We start from the raw sequence: 20,648 nt of genomic DNA on the forward strand, positions 1-20,648 counted from the left end.
TCTCAAGCCTCTGCAATTCCTTTTACTCCACTATAATACTGATAACCCTTACTTTATCTTCTCCTTCTCAAACTGCAGGTGAATTCCATCATATTATGATCACCCACTCCTAAGCTCTCTAATCAAATCCAGAATTGCTATTCCCCTAGTGGGCTCAACTACAAGCTGCTCTAAAAAGCCATCTTGTAGGCATTCTTCAAATTCCCTCTCTTGGCATCCAGCACCAATCTACCTGCATATTGAAATCCCCCATGGCCCTTTTTTGCATACCTTTTATCTCCCATTGTAATTTGTAGCTAACATCCTAGCTACTGTTCAGAGGCCTGTAAATATTTCCTATCAGGTTCTTTTTACCCTTGCAGTTTCTTAACTCCACCCACGAGGATTCTCCATCTTCCGATTCTATGTCATCTTATTTTACCAACAGAGCCACACACAACCCTTCTACCTACCTATCCTATCATTACAATGCCTACTCTTGGATGTTAATCTGCCAACTACGATCTTCTTTCAGCCACGTCTCAGTGATGACCACATCAACATACCTGCCAAACTACAACTGTGCTACAAGATCATCTACCTTCAACCATATACTGCGCACATTCAAATATAAGACCTCTGGTCCTATATTCATATCTTTTTCAATTTTGGCCCGTCACACTTTAACTCATCACACTGACTGCAATTTTGCCCAATCATCTGCCTGTCCTTCCTCACAATCTCACTACATACTGCATTTGCCCATCCTCAGCCCCATCACTCTGGTTCCCATCCCTCGCCAAATTAGATTAAACTCTCCCCAACAACTCTAGCAAACCTGCCCACAAGGATATTGGCCTCCCTCAGGTTCAAGTGCAACCTATCCTTTTTTTTAAAAAAAGAGGTCATACTTTCCCTAGAAGAGATCCCAATGATCCAGAAATCTGAAACCCTGCCCCCTGCACCAATTCTTCGGCCACACATTCATCTGCTAAGTCATCATATTCTTATCCTCACTGGTTCATGGCACAGTCAGCAAGCCAAGGATAACTGCCCTGGTGGTCTTGCTTTTCGGCTTTCTATCTCACTACCTAAATTCTCTTTTCAGGACCAACTCCCTTCTCCTACCTACACTATGCCTTTGATACAAATATACACCATGACTTCTGGCTGTCTGCCCTCCCTCTTTAGAGTGCTGTGGACCCAGTTTAAGACATCCCTGACCTTGGCATCTGGGAGGCAACATACCATCCGGCTGTCTCTTTCACGTCCACAGATCTGATGAACGCTCCTCTAATTATGGAATCCTGTATCACCACTGCACTCCTCTTCTCCCCACTTCCCTTCTGAGCCACAGAGACAAACTCAGTGCCAGAGATCAGGCCATTGAGACTTCCCCCAGTAGGTCACCACCAACCCATCCTCAACAGTATCCAAAATAGTATACTGTATTTATTATTGAGGGAAACAGCTACAGAGGTACTCTGTACTGGCTGCCTATTCACTTTCCCTTGCCTAACAGAGTTGCCTCCAGGAATTTCAGGTGACTACCTCCCTGTAGCTCCAGTCTATATCACTTCCTCGTTCTCCTGTATGAGCTGAAGGTTGTCCAGCTGCAGATGCAGTTCCTTAACACAGCCTCTAAGGGGCTGCAGCTCGGTGCACTTCATGCAGATGTAGTTATCAGGGAGATTGGTAACTACACAACATACATGCCACTAACTCTGGACCCATTCTCATCATACTAGCCATGTACTAACTGGATGTCAGGGCTTTAGAGAGGCTGCAGAAGAGGTTTACCAGGATGCTGCCAGTGTTAGTGGACATGTGCTATAATGAGAGGGTGGACAAACCTTAGGTCGTTTTCTCTGGAGCGGCAGAGGCTGAGTGGAGATCTGATAGAGATCTCCATAAGATTATGAGAGTTTATAAGATTATGAGAGGTATAGGTAGAGTAGACAGACAGTATCTGTTCCCCAGGGTTGAAATATCTAATACCAGAGGCCATGCATTTAAGGTGAGAGGGGGTAATTTTAAAGGGGATGTTAGAGCCAAGTTTTTTTTACTCAGAGCATAGTGGGTGCCTGCAATGCGCTGCCTGAGGTGGGTAGAGGCAAAAACATTAGGGACTTTAAGAGATGCTTAAATAGGTTCATGAATGTGAGGAAAATGGAAGGATATGGTCAAGTGCAGGCATAAGGGATTCGTTTAATTGGCCATTTGATTACTAATTTATTGGTTTGGTACAACATTGTGGGTGATAATGTGCTGTACTGCTCTACATTCTATGTTCTAAATTCAAACTTAATTATGCACGATGGTTAAAAAGGAAGTATTATTATCACTTGAGCCATGAACATCTGTTTTCCGTAAAAATTGAACTCGTTTTGGCTGATGCAACTTTGTGTGTTTGACCTCTCCAGCATCTCTTGCTCTAAACAGAACTATATTGTTATAAGGTCATCTAGATTTGTGTGCTTATTCATAGAATATCTCACCTTCACCCACGGTATGTACTTTATGTACAGACACTCCTGTGCCTAGTGTCACTTTATGTACATACAATCAGTCTATGCATATAAGCTGACTTATGTACTTATATTTATTGTTTAAAAAAAACAATAAAATAGTAAAAACTATTGTGCTCTATCTTATTGTGTGCTTCTTTTGTGCTGCATTGGATCTGGAGTAACAATTATTTCATTCTCCTTTAAATGCTGATGCTGGAAATTACATTAAACAATCTTGAATCTTGACTCCTGTATTCAGTCAACTTGAATCATCGAAGTATTAGCGTAATCTTTCATGAAGATGTTCAGAAGCAAAGGCTGCTTGCAGATTTAAAAACTTTAGTGCTGTGATATAGCAAAATAATTTATTTCAACCAGAAATTGCAGAAAATATAAATCTGTGGTGGTACAAACTGCTCTCTGCATAACATAAGGCAACCATTCTGCTTCATAATCCATAGAAATTGGCATTTAGTGGAAACATTCAGGATTAATTATTGCTCAAATATTGGATCCCGTCACCCCATTTCTGTTCAGTCCAATGAAATTCAATATAGAGTGATGTGTCAAAATGGTAGCTGAACTGTTTTCTGTCACATTTAATGCCGTGCTGAAATTTTTTTGTACTATGAATTTATTTTGTAATTTATAGTAATTTTACTTTGTGGCACTATACAGCTGCCACAAACCAACACATTATACAGGACAGGGATAATGAACTGATCCTGAATCTGAAATACAACGATGTATTTTCAGCCTTGAATCAATCAAGCGACCAGCAAACACTGGGACCCTGCTTAGTGTTATGTCACAGAGCACTGACTTGCTTTGGTGCTCTTGGATCTCCAGCTAGAATTATTGCAAGTACCTACCATGCCAAAACCTTTAAAAATGAGATTCTCTTGCAATGTGAGTCTCTTTCCAGCTGGGCTGCCGTCCTAAGTATGAACAGGAGTAGGGCATTCCTCTCCTTGAGTTTGCTTCACTATTCAATATCATGGGTGATCAAACCATGACAGCTGTACCATGCACATCAATACTCACATCCTTCTACAGGTGCGCATTAGAGAGCATCCTAACACGCTGTATCACTGCATGGTACGAAAACTGCACTGCGGCAGAAAGGAAAGCTCTACGACCGGTGGTCAAAATTGCCCAAAGTATCACCAGCACAGCCTGCACACCATCAAGGACATATGTACAGACGGGTGCCAGACAAAGGCGAGCAATGTCATGAAGGGTCCCACCCACCCTGCTCATGGACCGTTTGTCCCACTCGCATCAGCGAGGTGTCTATGTAGCATCCACGCCAGGACACAAGACTGGAAGACAGTTACTTTCGCCAAGCAGTAAGGCTGATCAACATCTTCACCCACTAACCTACACCTCTCCCCATCAACCCTCCTCACCATCATTTCCTGCCAGTCACACTCTCCTGTGCCTAGCATCACTTTATGGACATACAATCTATTTATATAAACAAACTATCTTATGTATTTTAATTGTGTTTTTTACTGTGTTTTATATCTTATTGCATTTTTTGGTGCTGCATCAGATCCGGAGTAACAATTATTTCATTCTCCTTTATACTTATGTACCGGTGATAACTTTAAACAATCATGAATAGTCCACATATCTGCCTTCCTGAACTTTCTCCATTGTCTAGATTTCCTTACTGATTAGAAATCTAACTGATTGATTGACTGGTTGCCTGTTTAGCCAATGATGACATATGAAACCTGGCAAGAGAGCTCATAAAGTGAAAAAGCTATTGCACTGGGAGCATTCCACTCTTGACTGTGGAAGTCCGAATCTAGTGGTGTGAGTAGTCATCACAACTGGGGTCATCCTTGGTTACGGTGGATGACCATGACTTCTTCTGCACCCTGTCATGGCCTTCTCTCTCCATGAAGTGTTGCAGAACTGCCTTTGGGAGCGTTGGATCTCACTGTTGATCTCATTCCCCCCCAACCCAGTCCATCAGAGCTGACTTCGTAAACTCGGACAGGCATGTCCTTATCACACAGGGAGGGGTAAGAGACCTGTTGGCTACCCTCACTTGGTTTAGCCCGCTTGTCGATGTGGTACACCAGGCTGTGGCCGCTTTCGCACGCAAACGGTTACTTCGAGCTACATAGAGAGCTGAGTGCCTGGCGGGGACCAAAAGTGAGTGAGCTGCCTCAGAATGGACACATGTCCTTTCACTGGAGATGATACCCCTCCCTGGACACATTATACAGCACAGAAATCTATCTATCTCAGCCTTAAATGTACCTGAGGACTTTGCCCCCATGCATCTGTGACAGGTAGTTATAAAGAAGAAATTTAAGACTTTAAGACATAGAAGCAGGACTGGGCCCATTGGCCCATCGAGTTTTCTCTTCCATTTGATCACATCTGATTTATTTTCAATTTCTACCTCATTTTCTTGCCTTCTCTCCACAACCTTTGACACCCTGACTAATCACAAACCTATCAAACTCCACCTTCGATATACCCAATGACTTGGTCTCCATGGTCACCTGTGGCAATGAATTCTACAGATTTACCATCCTCTGGCTAAAGAAATTCCTCCTCATCTCTGTTCTAAAGAGACATCCTTCGATTCAAAGGAAGTGCCTCTAGTCCTAGATTCCTCTACTGTAGCAAAAATCCTCTCAGCATCTCTAGACCCCAAGATTGAGCAAACTATCAACTATCTTCCTAATAGTAGAAGCCCTTCATATCTGGAATCCTGCTAATAAATCTTTTCTGTACCAGCTACAGTGAAATAATGTCTTTCCTCAAATAGAACAGCCAAAATTATTCATAATTTTCTGCTCATGTTCCATACTTAATTTGCCAACATTTTGCCCACTCACCTAAACTATCAATAGTTTTCCTTAATTACTTGTGTTCACCATGCAACTTGCCTTCCTACCTCTTCTTGTATCATCCATAGACTGGTTATTATATACTCACTTCCTTCCTTATTTCTACAGTGTTAGAATGATGGCTATGCCATTGCCTGAATCTGCTAGTAAAATAGAAACTGGGACGTTCAGTTTGCGATGTTGCAGCAAAGCCACTTCATTCAAGTCAGATGATTCCACTGCAATAAATAAGACTTAAATCTCGCAAAAGTGTATGGTGTTAGACTTCTGTCTTGAGCAAGGCTTCTGTTGAAGCATGGAGAAGATTCAAGAGTACTGAAGAACCAATGAATTATCTTCCTTAAGTTTCAAATTACTGATGTGAGTTAACACAGTGTGGTTAAAACTGAGGGGCTTAGAAGAGAAAGGGTTAAGTTAGACATGTCGACTTTATAACATTAAAAGGGTCAGCAGAGAAGGGGAAAAGCCCCATGTCCACAGGAAGCACAGTGGCTACAGGCAGAGGACTTGCAGAAACATAAAGATGAGAAGCTTTAAGGATTCAATTTTGAAAATAGCAATTGAAAGAATATTGGAAATAATATTGCTGTAGTAGCTTATTGGCCTGTTCAAGTTTAGGATTTAACTGATATTTAGGAACATATATGTAACATCACATATTATAATTATATACTGTACAGTTGAGGTAATAATTTTAGTAGAGTACATTTGATAATTATATTTGAGTTCTACAGGAGAGATGATTCATTTAGGTTATCATTATCTGGAACAGATGCTTCAGAAATGGTATATTTAATTTATGTTCATTATCATAAGTTTGTCTGTTTGAAGAGAATTCAGTTTAAAGAAAGCACATGCTCATTTAACAACTGTGTATACCATGTAATACAACTTATGTTACCCAGTTGAACTGTTAGTTGATGTTAAGTGCCTTAGTAACCAGCAACACAAAACAGCCTATAACACTATAATTGTATTCCAGTTTATGTTAAGTAACCCACATTATATTCTTAGTACATTAACATACCTGCAGAGATGCAGTACCAATTAAATCATTCACAATGGGTTCGCCTTCCTCAAGGGGAATGTTCTTTTTTGGCATAATTTGGAAATTATTTTCACAATTCTGAAGCACCATCTCCAATGGCACCCAGCTCATCAACCAATTTTGGGCATCTGAAATAAGACCAGAAATTGCTGACAATACTCGGAAGGTCTGGATCATCTGTTAATGTTTCAAGTAGAGGATCCTTCTTCAAAACTGAGAAGGAGAGAAGAGAAAATTTCTTATCAAATGGTGTCCAACCCACCTTAACAAATGGGGTTACATTTAGATAAATATAAATCTTTATTAATCCACCAGTCATTGTTTAATTTACCATCAAGCTGAGTGACTGAAATCACGAATTATTGCCAAATCATCAAGGAAGAAGCTTCATCACTATTGGTTTACTAAATTCTATTTATTAATTGCAAAGTGCTTTACGACAAACATGAAAAGCACTCTCCAGGCAATTTATAGGGCCACATTGCTACTGCTCTTCATCCTAAATGTGTAGTGAAAGGAAGATATCAGTCAGGTGCCAGCTGGACATCAGTTCCTTGCTCTAAGAATCAAAGCAATTTAGTACAGTCTTGCGGTGAGTTTGTGCATTAGCTTACAATGACCAGCATTTCTGCAATAGCTACCTGGGTCTATACTCTTGGATATTTTTGAAAGGGTAATTTGGTGACTACAGATACAATGCCTCCCTGAGAGCCACCTACATCATCCATACTAGCTTCTGCAATTCCATTGTACTAGACATTTCCTCACCATGGCAATGCATCTCTGCAGAGACAGGTTACTGGGCAGCACTGAAACTGCTAAGGCCAGCATGACAGCTGTCTCAGTCTGATACCTTTACATGATTGAACCAATCTCGGGGCAGATGGGTGTAATAGACTGTGAAATAGGGCAGAAATCAGTTCTGCTTGATTTCTACCCATCTTGCACCTTGCTTGATTTTTTGTCTGCGGCTTTGACAACAGGGAGAGCCGCTGACTAAAACAAGAATAAGCTTCATCTATAAATTTTAATGCAATTAAAATTACATCACTAGATGCCAGCACAACTGTGCAACCTTTCTTCTCCTGGTTCTCAGCCTGGTCTCAAACTACCCATGGTGTATAATGTCTTGCACTTCTAAATGACACTCATTTGAGGAACCGAGTTCCAGCTACTGGATATAATTTACGATTTCTTAATGTTCCTTACATAAAGGGATTTGATGATTATTAGATTGGAGTCCCTGATCTAAATGCTGAGCACATAAATATTTCCATGACTGTAATAAGCCTTTCAAAATTCTCTCAAGTTGTGGATGTCACTGGCAAGGTTCACTCATTGCTCATTCATATTTACAATTGAATGTCTTACTCAGCTGCCTCTAAGAACCTGTGAAAGTCAATCTCATTGATAAAGGCACTGAAGTCACATATAGGTCAGAACTAGTCAGACGAGTAGCTTTCTGAAGAAACAGCTGGTTCCTTTGAACAATCGAACAGTTTTATGATCGTTTTGCTGGTACCAGCTTTTTATTCAAATTCAAATTCCCTGAATATCATGGTGGGATTTGTACTTCACATTCCCTAAATTACAGGTCTTCGGATTATTAGTCTTGTAACACAAACAAAATGCTATCCTGTCACCCACTCCTGTGATGGCACATTAGCAGCATCTGCCCCGAACTGCCTGGGAAATCTCAGTGCCACACCATCCTATTCCAATGTACAGCGCAGTTTGAATCCTATCACCAGAAAATGACTTGCAATGCCCTCCTTTATTTATAAGCAACCAACTCCAGATACAGCAAATATCATTAAGCAGAAGACGTACCGAGAAGCAAATGATGTTTCTGTGCTTGCTTTTCCAGGTTGCACTCTTTCCCATGTTGTTCCTTTTAATTTTGGTTCTTCCTATAACTTGAAAGCAAACGTTTAAAATTTCTAGGCTGTCTTCTATAAACTTAGTATTGGTAAATAATTATGGCAATAATTCAGCTAATATAAATGTTGTTGTGAACAAAACTCTCCCAGAAGATATATTTTATTCAAAATAACAGTAGACAAAATACTGTAAAATATAGAACATACAACAATACAGCACACTACAGGCCCTTTGGCCCAAAATGTTGTGCTGACCTTTTAACCTAGTCTAGGATTAATCCAACCCTTCTCTCCTACATAGCCTTCCACTTTTCTATCATCCATGTGCCTGTCGAAGAGTTTCTTAAATGTCCCTAATGTATCTGCCTCTCCCGGGCCATTCCGTGAACCCACCATTCTGTAAAAAAAGACTTACCTCCGACATCCCCCTATACCAGGGGTTCCCAAGCTGGGATCCACAGAACCCTTGCTCAATAGTATTGGTACATGGCATAAAAAAGATTATGAACCCTTGTCCTATACTTTCTTCCAATCATTTTAAAACTATGCCTTCTCATATTAGTCACTTATTATTATCTTGTACACCCCTATCAAGTTCTGCCTTGATCTCCTTCACACCAAAGGGAAAAGCCCTAGCTTGCTCAACTCGTCTTCATAAAAAATGCTCTCTAATCCAGACAACATCCTGGTAAATCTGCTCTGCACATCCTTCCTATAATGATGTGACCAGAACTGAGCACAATACTCCAAGTGTGGTCTAACCAGTTTTATAGAGCTGCAGCAGTACCTCCCGGCCCTTGAACTCAATCCCCCAACTAAATGAAGTTCAACCCACCATGCGCCATTTTTAACTGCCCTATCAATTTGTATAGTACAGGCCCTTCAGTTCATAATGTTGTAAGAGCAGAAGAAATAGGAGCAGGAGTAGGCTATCTGGCCTGTCGAGCCTGCTCCGCCATTCAATAAGTTCATGGCTGATCTGGCCATGGACTCATTCCTACCTACTTGCCTTTTTTTCCATAACCCTTAATTCCCCTGCTACGCAAAAATCTATATAACCTTGTCTTATAGATACCTATTCAACCTTGCCTCCTCTGCTTCATTGGGCAGAGAATTCCACAGATTCACCACTCTCTGGGAAAAGCAGTTCCTCGTCATCTCCATCCTAAATATTCTCCCCCAAATCTTGAGGCTATGTCTCAACCTCTTAATCTACTCCAAGATCAATTTATCCCTTCCCTCCTACATAGTCCTCCATTTTTTTCTATCAACCACATGCCCATCTATGAGTTTCTTTAATGTCCCTAATGAATCTGCCTCTACTACCACCCCTGGCAGGGCATTCCATGCACCCTCTACTCACTCTGCAAAGATCATAGCCAAAGGCACAGCATTCTCTTCCTTCGCTTACTGATGTAACCTGCAGTATATACCATCTGGGCCCAGGGACTGATCTACCCAATGTTTTTTTAAAAGTTCCAGCACATCCTCTTTTTTAACATCAACATGTTCTAACATATCAGCCTGTTCTACACTGTCCTCACAAGCGTCAAGGTCCCTCATGAAGCATAGTATTCATCAAGGATCTCCCTACCTACTCTGACTCCAGGCACATGTAAAAGAAATAAAGAAATCCCTTCTACCAGTGTCCTATCCATTAATTCATACCTCTCCAGACAAACTGTTACCAATGCAGCCTGTGGGGCACAGTTTTTACACATACTGCCATGCCAGTAAGCAACTAGTTCACAGCATCATACTCATGTATACAACGTTCCTCCAGACCAAAGTGCACAATATATAGACCTCACACATATATTACCACAAATAAGTTAACAAATAATATGGTGCCTTTACAACACAAGTTAAAAAGTAAACAGTATAACGCTACCGTAAGGGCATTCAGTAGTCTGTTTCACATCCCAACAGCTCTTGTCTTAAAGCTATAGTACCTTCTGCCTGATGGTAGGGGATCAAAGAGATTGTTGGATGGATGGGAGGGATCATTGATCATTGACCCTGTATATGCAGTGCACCTGATAAATATCTCCAATAGGTGGAAGAGATACTCTGATAATCCTTTCAACGGTCCTCGCAATCCTTTGTAGGGACTTGCGGCCAAATTGGTGGTGGGGGGAGGCCTCACTCGCCCCAATCTCCTCAGGAAGTACCATTCTGAAAAAGAACAACATTTACTCTTTTCATTAATTTCAAATGAACAAAAGCCTCAATCATATGATGAATAAGATCAATCTTTAAATGCAATACTTTTGTGCCTTGCAAATGCCAAAAAGGAGCACCAGAAAATGTCTATCTCTCCTGTTCTGTTGTTGTCCAAAGTACACCTTGAACCTACAAGATATAACAAGCAGTTCATATTTGTTCCTCTCACGGCAGAAAATGTCAGAAAATAAATCATAGCTCATAGCTCTAGGAAGGTGATATTCTTTCTGAGTTTTTGTCATCCTATCCACCTACAGCCCTGTCAGAAGTTTGGGGTCCTTGGAGTGTGAAGGTGATTTCCATGAGGAACTTTGCAAGACTTATTGTTGCCTATACTTTTAAATGTCATTGTTAGAGAGTGGAGGAAGAAGAGAACAAATTAGTAGTTTTGTTGAATGAGAAGAATGTGGAAGAATGGTACCTACTTAGTCTCCCATGAGAGTAAAGAAAAACTCCCTGCGCTGAGTATAAGACTACATTTTGTCAGAGAAGCTGTACTAGATCTCACGGTAACAAGAGGTTTCCAAGATAAGCCAAACCCTACCTATGCATCAAAGACCATTGCAGAACTAGAAGCACCATGATCCAGCTCTTACATATCAGCCAATCTGCAGTCCATTCAACCATAAATCAGCTGTTGATAGCTTGAAAAGAAATTGACTTCATAGTCAGGCACGATATAGGATATTATAGATCAGCCACTAATGACCCCAACCAATTGTTCTTTCCAAAAGCAAAGTCACCTTCCTCAGGGACATATAAAACAACTGTATTGGTGTCTGGAACCTGCATAGGATCTCCAAAGTGCAGAGCATCATAGAATACTCACATGCAGCACTCTGCACCTCCATCCACAGTACTGAAGTCATGATTTATGGAGGATATCAATCTTTGTCTTGTTAGTTTATGATTACCTATCTCCCTCTGCCTGCATTCCCAATAGCAAACGTGATGCTGCCTTCCATTCCTTTCACTTCTTTTACACGGGGCATTAAGAACATGTTTAGCTTCTTGTGAGGCATGACTTCTGTGATCCTAATCAGCTGTATTGCACTAAGTACTCATTCTTTCCTTAATTATAGATTCTTATAACTTCCCCAAGATAGATATTAAAGCAGCAGATTACTAACCTGCTAGTTTCTCTCCCTCACCTTTCTTCAGTAGTGGACTTATCTTTGTAATTTTCAACCTAAAGTGACAATTTCTGAATCAAGGGAGCTTTAAAAATTATGCCTCTGCAATTTCCCATCTGTTTCCTTTATAATCCTGAAGTGGAAGTAATCAGGTTCCCAGGCACTTGTCAGTTTTTAATGATATTCTCTTTTCTAATGCAATTTCCTTTCTTTTTTTCCAAATATATGCATTTTAATGATCCAGTTCTACAAAAATGCACCAGCCAGCATTCGTTAATTGTACTATAAGTTTCAAATGTGACATAGCGTGATATTGTAATGGAAAGTACTAATGATCCTTACATGACTCATATATGCAGAGACATGGCAAACAAGTCAGCAACAAATGAACAAAGTAACAATGAAACAATTAGTCTACTTCTAAAACTATATTTGCCGCAATTACTTATGGCCTCCCTAAAGACAAAACTACAAATACCTTTTCTTGAAGTATTATCAACAAAACAAAACTGACACACTTCAATAGACATAACAGCTTGGAAGTCACGATTCTCCATTGATGTTATATCATGGATGCCTATTTGCCTTGAGGGCGCAAGACACATCTGTTACATCAACACACTTGCAGGCTTATCTTCTAATTCAGTCAGAAAATCAAATGACTAACTTTCATCATTGCTACAGTACTAGGAGTTCACCCCATATTCCTCTTATTTTCTGAAGAATTGTTATGCTTACAGACAGACTATCCACTTCATTTACTTTCATTTGAAGAAAAATTTTCACCAAGACAAATTTGGCGCCTTTCAAAGTATAGGCTTGCCAATTTTCCTTTTTTATAGTTCAGTGCCCTCTATAATCTGTCTTTCTGAGTTATTGGATCACAAAGAAAGATGCTTGCTGGAGCAGCAAAGGAACAACCTTATTTATATCCTAAAGCCACCAGCAATTGTTGTATAACTGAATTCCATTTCACCATGTTATGGACTTCTATTAAAAATTATTGTACAAAAACAATTATAGTCTATAAATGAGTAAATACTAGAAGTCTTAGTCACTATAAGTGACTTGCATTACTTTAACAGTGTTAGTTCTCACAGAATTTGCTTTGACAACAAAGCAAAAACACATCAGCAAATCTGGATATGTATTACATAATTAAGGATGCCAGCTTTCTCTTAAAAGGGAATAACTTCCGATCTGATATTTTCCCTGGGTACTTCATCCCTTTCCTTGCCAGCTGTTTGTAACTCAACCGGCCTATTTAGGACCTTGATGTTGTGTTTTATTCTGATTATTTTTGGATTACATATAAGTACCATCAGCAGGACCATTCACCCCTAAACAACCTTCAGTTCAGCTAATCTGCTGTTGGAACCATCTTCCATGGCATTTTTTGCTTTCACCCATTCATTATCTTTGTGGCTGTATGGGGCGTCAGGGAGGGGTAGCACCTCTGGTGGGGGAACATGTCACGTCCTTCTCAGGGCGGTTAGTCCACCTTTGGTCCCCACCTGGAAGTCAGCTCTCACCTGTGGCTCCCCGTAGCTGTTTGCATGTGACAGCGGCCACACCCCCGAAGGTCCAACAGTCAAGAAGGCAGTCTCTGCAAGCGTTGTGGAATGTACAGAGCAGGACAAGACACAGAAGACGTCCTGGTCATCCACTGCGCCTAGTCCCATCTCCAGCCGTCTTGACTCTTGTCTTACCACGAGATCCAGTTGGGAATTGGGAAGAGAGAGTGAGGCTGACGCTACGCAACTCTCCCTCACCTAAATCCAAATCAAGCACTAGTCTCGACACCATCAAAAGCCGGCTGGTGCCGCTGTGACATCAGCGCCGGACTCTGGGAGCGAAGGTTCCCGAGTTCGAATCTAGTCGAGCCGTTCCCGGGCACGCTTTCCATCCGTGCCGGGTTGAGTGTCGAGCTAGCAACTCAACCCCATTAAAAAAAAAGTACTAATGGTGTCGAGGTCTTCATCGATGACAATGGATGAACCTTTTTTACCTTTGTGGCTGACTTCCCATCTTTCACAATCCATTCAAAATTGTATTCTAATTTACATCATGTTCCACTCACCTATTACTTCTTTGCTTTTGCAGGCATTAGTCTTGGTCTAGCAATGTTGAAATTTAAAATTCACACCTTTCTCTTCAAATCCCTCTTTTTTTGTCCTGTAACTTTAACATATACAATCGTTTAAGGTAATTGTGCCCCTCCAATTCTGGTCTTTTATATGTTCTCTGTTTTAATCATGCCAATATCGATAACAATGCCTTCAATTTATTGATTTATTTAAAGATACTGTGTGGCATAGGCCCTGCCAGCCCTTTGAGCTGCACTGCCCAGCAATGCCCAATTTAACTCCAACCTAACTTACAATGATATTTAACCTACTAACCGATATGTCTTTAGACGGTGGGAAGAAACCGCAGAGCCTGGAGAAAACCCATGGATTCCATGGGGAGGACATACAGATTCCTTACAGATGATGTCGGCATTGAACTTCAATGGCCCAAGCTGTAGTAGCATCGTGCTAACCACTACACTACCGTGGCCTTCTTTAGGCCGAGTTCTGTAATTTACTCAAGCTTCTCTGTCAATCTACTTCTCACTTGACTTCACACTCTTCTTTCAAATCTAAATCTTTGACTGAAGTTCTATCCTAAAATCTGCTTATGTGTTTAATTATATTCCTGCCTTTCACGTACATAATGCACATTTATGGTTCTATATAAATGCAAATTGCCTAGGACCGTCCTGGTCAATCTTGTATTCACTTGCAAGTTCCATTGATGTGATGCTTAGAGGAGGAATGCAGAGATTATGTATTGCAGTCTTAAGAGACAATGCCGCCTGTGATAACTTGGCTATCAGCTATTCAAAACTGAAATCGATTCCTGAAGTAGATAGCCAAGCAATCTTATACCCTTCTATCTGTAGCCAGCACTGACTATTTGACAGCTCCAATTACTCCATTTTACATAAATTTTATTTTGAACAGTTCTCCAATAGTGAATAGACTCCTACAGAAAATTTTCAAGCGCAGAACAGCAGCTCAACACACCATTACTAAAATGTGGGTAGCAGATATTATTGAATGTAGAAGTTAAGATAAAAGTTTTTAAAAATTAGCAATGTTTTGCATATCTGCAGTTCACATGCTGAATAAAGGCTTTTGTACATTGTACTTCCTGTGGACATAAAATAAATTATAAGCAATGCTGATTTACATAGTTTTTTCTCTAATGCACAAATGATTTTCACTATTAATTTCAGAATACTGATTAATGTATTGCCACATGAGATATTTGAATTGCAGAGGCTTCTTCAACAAATTAATACTTACAGTTCTTACAGTTTGAAAATGAACATTGCCACCTGGTGGTATACAATCCCAACAATAATACTGTATTCTAACTAGTATTCATCAGATAATTCTGTTCTTCAAAAATTCTACAATGCATTGAAGGAATTAATCTATTTTAACCAAATTAGTTTAGTAAAATTCATCATCAGGAATATACAATGCATTATCTCCATATCAAAACAACTCATACATAGTTTTAAAAGCAATTACAGAAAAAATTGCAAAACTCTTGTGTGACTATGGCACAAACTCAGCAGCAGATAAAGGCACTGTATAACTGTAAAATCAAATAACTTTTGGTAATTTTAATAAAATATTTTTTTAAATTTAGAGGTTAATAATAAATGCATTTTTCTCACATCTGGAGAAAACTAAATACACAGTTAATACTTAGGCCTAGAGCTTGTTGTGAACATTTGATTTTTTTTAAACTTCTGATTTGACATTTTCAGAAACAAAGTCACACTTAGGTTTTAATAAATGGTTTACTGAAACATTTGCACACATTCAAAGGAAGATACATTTGTGTGAATCCCCAGAGCATCTGGGGAGCCTGTGATCTTTCTTTCAGAGGCAAATATCAGAATATCCTTCAAGAGGGTGAATTCACTTGCAAGGCAGCAGGCCCTGACTTGTACCTGGCCAAGTACAGAAAACCTGTGCCAACCAGCAAGCTGGAGTACTCAAGGACGTCTTCAACCTCTCAGTGGTGTAGTGTGAGGTTCACATCTGCTTCAAAAGCGAAGCAATCAAACTGGTGACCAAGAGCAGGATAAGCTGTCTCAACAACTATCACAATGTTACACTCTCACCTACTGTAAAGCAGTCCTTTAAGGGATTAATAGTGAGTAGAATTAACTTCTGCTTGAGAAAGGACTGGGACCCACTGCAATTAGCCTACCACTACACCAGGTCTACAGCAGACACAACGTCCCTGGCTCTCCAAAATGATTTGGAGCACCTAGATAACTGTAAACCTATGTCAAGCTGAGTTGTTTATTAATTACAGTTCAGCCTTGAACACCATCTTTCCCTCAGTATAATCAATGCTTAAAAAATCCCGGACCTCTACCTCCCTCCGCAGCAGGATCTTTGACTTTCTTATTAGGAGACCGCAGTCAATGTGAATCGATAAAAACATTTTCTCCTCACTAACAGTCAACACAGGGGCACTTCAAGCACGTGCGCTTCGCCCACTGCTCTGCTTTCATGATTCTGTGGCTAAGCTGTCTTGTTGATAGATTGAGTGGCTGAGTGGGGTCGGGACAGCAACCTCTCATTCAACATCAGCAACACAAGAAATTGATATTGGACCAGGAAGGGAAGTTGGGAGAACACATTCAAGTCTTCATTGAGGATTCAGTGGTGGAAAGGGTGGGCAGCTTCAAATTCCTGGGCATTAGCCTCTTGGAGGATCTATCCTGGGCCAACACAATGATGCAAAAAGGCCAACATTATACTTCATTAGAAATCTGCAGAGATCCAGTATGTCATCAAAGACTCTTAAAAATGTCTGTAGATGTACAATTTGACAGGTTGCATCACAGCCTGACATGGAACTTCAAATGTACAGAATCACAAATGGCTGCAGAGAGTTACAGACTCAGGCACAACACTCCCCAACATCAAAGACATCTTCAAGAGGCAGTGGCTCAAGACAGTGAATCCATCACTAAACGCCCTCAACATCAAGGTCGTGCCTTCTTCTCATTACAGGTTGAGTGCCCTTTACCTAAAATGTTTTGGTGCCGGAAGTGTTTCAGATTTCAGATTTTTATGGATTTTGGAAGATATATTGAGGTAGCTTGGGATCACCATCATCTCCAACTCTGAACTTATGTGCCACCAGTAAGCAGTCTCTGTCTTACATTTGTTTATCACATGTACTTACCAGTAAAAATTATTACATACCATGAATAGAGTGAAAATATAATGTGTGCAGGGTAACAGAAGTAGCACAGCAGCATCAGGAGAATACTGTACCTGAATCAGCTGTTGAGCAACAACAAAAAATGGCTGGCTTTCAGTCTCCACCTACGATGCCATGTTTTGATTAAAAGGTTACAGTACACTGCATTTGTATTTTACTTTTTTTAGGTTTTATGTAAGGTATTAACACAAACAGCATTGTAGACTTGTTGGGGTTTTAAGATTTGCATAGGCGACAATCCTGCCAAACTCACCAATGAATTTCTCTGCTCCTTCGTGATCAGAAAATATTTAATTCTGTGCCTTGTCGTAAATTTCTGCAACCAGCCTGCTGAAGTACCTTGAATTTTCAGTTTGTCATGAAGAAGGGCCTTGGACTGAAACGTCGATTTCCATTTCCATAGATGCTGCCTGACCTGCTGAGTTCCTCCAGCATTTTGTGTGCGTTGCTCTAGATCTTTGCTGGTTTCATGATCAGTGTACGATAAGCGGCCTATGTTCACTCCGAAACTGAAAAATCCACTCTTTCAATACATGGTCCAGTTCTTAATTTTTTGCCTGTGCTTTGCGGTCTTTCATTAACTTTTGTTCATTACATACAGTATGTGAGGTCACTTCACAGAGACCTGTGCATTGGCTAGGAACCTTCCCAGTGCCTTGCAGAATTTTCTACAGTATTTGTGACGTTATATTAGCGCTGTAGGATCTGGTGATTGTTCTTGATCCCCAGGTTCTTTTATAAATCCAAGAATGAGTGGAAACTTGTTGCTTCACATCCATTTACTTTAAAGTTTAAACCATGGCAGAGGTACAGAGTCAGAGTACATGTGTCATGTGCTGTTACTTAGCCAATGAAAAATGAAAAGTTGACAAGCTATTATGTAACTAATATACCGTGTTTCCACCAGTAGGTGGAGACAACACATATTGGGAAAATAGACGAATTTTTCAAAAATACAAATTGTGTGTCAGAAAAAAACTAAAATATTAGCCTTGCATTAATTCAAGTAATAGCTTATTAAAGGCATAAAAACAACTGATTACAAGAGCACTAAAAAATCTCATATTTCAGAGGTTTTCAGATTCTGGATTTTTGGACAAGGGGTAGTCAACCTGTACTACCATCAGAGAGGAGGTACAGGAGCCTGAAGACTCTCTCTAAGCAACCAAGGAGCAGCTTCTTTCCCTCCGCCATCGGATTTCTGAAAGGATTTGGACTATTTATTTACTATTGTAATTTTATGTCTTCACACTGCACTGCTTCCACAAAACAGGAAATCTCACAAACTGTTGACAGATCCCTGCCTCCCACACGCTACTTGCCTCCCACATGTCGAGTTCTTTCAGCAGATTATTGCTCCAGATTCCTGCTTCTGCAGTCTCTTGTGGTTCCTGAATAAACAGATTATTTTTCTATCGTAGGTATATGCTAATAAGGAAGTGATCTTAAGCGGAGGTTCAATTAACTCACCCCAGCTTCTCCTGTTATCTGGGGTGGGCAACGCAGATGACCTCAAAGCTCTGGGAATTCCCGTTGTTTGTCATCTTCCAGGTAACCACTGAAGCATTCAAAGAAAGCAAAGGAATTGAATTGACTAATCTGAACTCATTCACCCACTGGTGATGGTTCCTGTAGTCAGGTAATCAGAACTTCCCACCTTAAAGAAATTTTATTGTGTTTAAGTGTGGGCCAGAATCTTCAAGATCATCTGGAACTATACATGCAACAAGAATGTATTAAGCCTATAACACTGTATAAATCCCAAAAACCCTTCAAGATGATCCAGATCGGTCTGGAATGGTTTTGGAAGTTCACAGGTAAAATGTTGCTGTCTTCTAATTCTTGAGCCTTGACGCTTTAAATTTATTTATGGAAGGTGGGTGGCGTTGGCAGAAGCAACAATTATTGTCTTGCTAATTACCTACCCTGACTTGGTGCATCCTTTAGGTGAAGATATCCCACAGTACTGCTGGTAATGAGTTCTATGATTTAGACAGAATTTTTTGTATCATTGTAAGATTCCAGTTTTAGAGTTTTTATTTGTTATTATTTGTCTCCTTTAGCAGGTGAGCTATTCCAGAGAAGGATCACAGCACTGTAGTTTTTTTTTCTTGGAAAAGATGTGCAGAATTTCTGGTGTTTATGAATCCCGAAACTAGGCTGTCTGATGAACTTTGCTTACCTCAGATTATTTAGTTAATTATCAATATTTTCAAAGGCATTCATCATCTGCTGGGGTGGATGTTTAGATTTGGATTCACGTTCTACTTTGGCAGTCCCTCAGGATTGCTTCCTTTCTCATTTTGAGAACATTTTGGCACAGACTAGAAGGGCCAAATGGCCTGTTTTCTGTGCTGTAGTGTTCTATGGTTCTATGTCATAAAAGTAAATGATAACATATCTGATTCTTCAAAATCCATATCTTTTTATTCTCAGCAGGCAAATGTCATGTCAATTAACTGATTGTTAATTAAAAAAGCAGCAATGAAGTTTGTAATTTCTTTAGGTTGTCTTAACCATCAATGAGAAATATTTATGCTACTGTTTCTCTTCATTCCATCTCTAATTGTCATTACCACAATTACAACCGTTTCTATTGAATGGCTACAATTACTAATGAAAACTCTAGAATTACTGAATAAACAAAAGTGTTCTTTGTATTTGTTACTGTATTTTGATTTAATAGTTCATTTTTATTTCTAAGTATGCTTTTAAATCCTATGATGTTCAGTTAAATCAAATTGACCTGCAAATTAATTCCAGCAGATAAATATGGAAGCAGGCAGCTTTGATGTAGAATACAGAGTTGCTGCTGACTATTTTGGCATCAGATCTGTTCTGAGGGGATAAACTCCAAAGCAAAATTTTATCAGATCTACTGTAAATCCTCAAGACACTGTATGTACTCAATGTCACTTTGAGGTTCTCCCAAAAACAACCCTAATTGGAATACAAGCTAAAAAAAAATGAAACGAAAGGAGGCCCCTGGAATGATGTATTTAAACACCATCTAAACCAGGTTGTTTAAGTGATTGGTTTACTGTGTGTCTACTGCAGTGGTATACAGAGAAGGTACAGGATCCTTTAAAGTTTCAGCAAAGAGAGGTGGGATGAATTAATACCAGTGTTTTAAGCAGTGCAGGTGGCATTGTGACATGTAAGGGGATGTTACACATAATCTGCAACTTCTGATCTGTTTATTGATGCAGTGTGTTGGTGGTGGTAATGAATACAGTAAGGAGACAGCCTTTTCTTTTGTAGTGAGAGCCAATGATAGAGATGGCATTTCACAAAAATTGCCTGTCTGACATGGCTCCTTTGCTCAGCAGGGTAGCAAAGCTCATCATGTTGTGCAGGAACAGCCTCCTTGAAGATTTCATCAACCTCCTGAACATCTCCTCCTGCTGGTCTGCTAGTGTTTTCTGACCCTTCAGCTCTGGGTCTCCTGACTGCACCTACCTCAGGCACCATATGTTGTTAGTGAGGTTATATACCATGTAGGACAAGTCCGAATAACAATACATGCTCAGAATATGAAGACACCACAATATAACTTACAGGAGACCAATAACGTTCCTACTACAACCTTTGTTCTTCTATTGCTATTGCTCAGCTCAAGAAGTGCGGGTGCTGGTTCAGAAGACCGACAGGAGAATTCAATGAAATATTCTAGATCTTGAGAGTTTATGACAGGGTGGAGG

The 20,648-nt window shown here is 40.0% G+C and overlaps 1 protein-coding gene across 3 annotated transcripts in view; it reads right to left on the minus strand.

Annotated features, from left to right (window-relative positions):
- The window catches only part of cacna2d3a (calcium channel, voltage-dependent, alpha 2/delta subunit 3a), an 892,602-nt gene that overhangs the window by 842,337 nt on the left and 29,617 nt on the right, over nt 1–20,648 (minus strand). Inside the window, exons 1-4 of one of the 3 annotated variants that reach the window (XM_063068080.1) lie at nt 17,201–17,469; nt 10,243–10,465; nt 8,241–8,326; nt 6,390–6,538 (exon numbers count right to left, since the gene is read on the minus strand). The gene's annotated coding sequence lies outside the window, so the exon portion shown is untranslated. Of the gene's footprint in view, nt 1–6,389; nt 6,539–8,240; nt 8,327–10,242; nt 10,466–17,200; nt 17,470–20,648 lie in introns of those variants that run through there. The other 2 variants (XM_063068081.1, XM_063068079.1) reach the window with 2 other exon arrangements.

This window comes from Mobula hypostoma, chromosome 15 (genome assembly GCF_963921235.1).
Source record: "Mobula hypostoma chromosome 15, sMobHyp1.1, whole genome shotgun sequence".
NCBI classification, from domain to species: Eukaryota; Metazoa; Chordata; class Chondrichthyes; order Myliobatiformes; family Myliobatidae; genus Mobula; species Mobula hypostoma.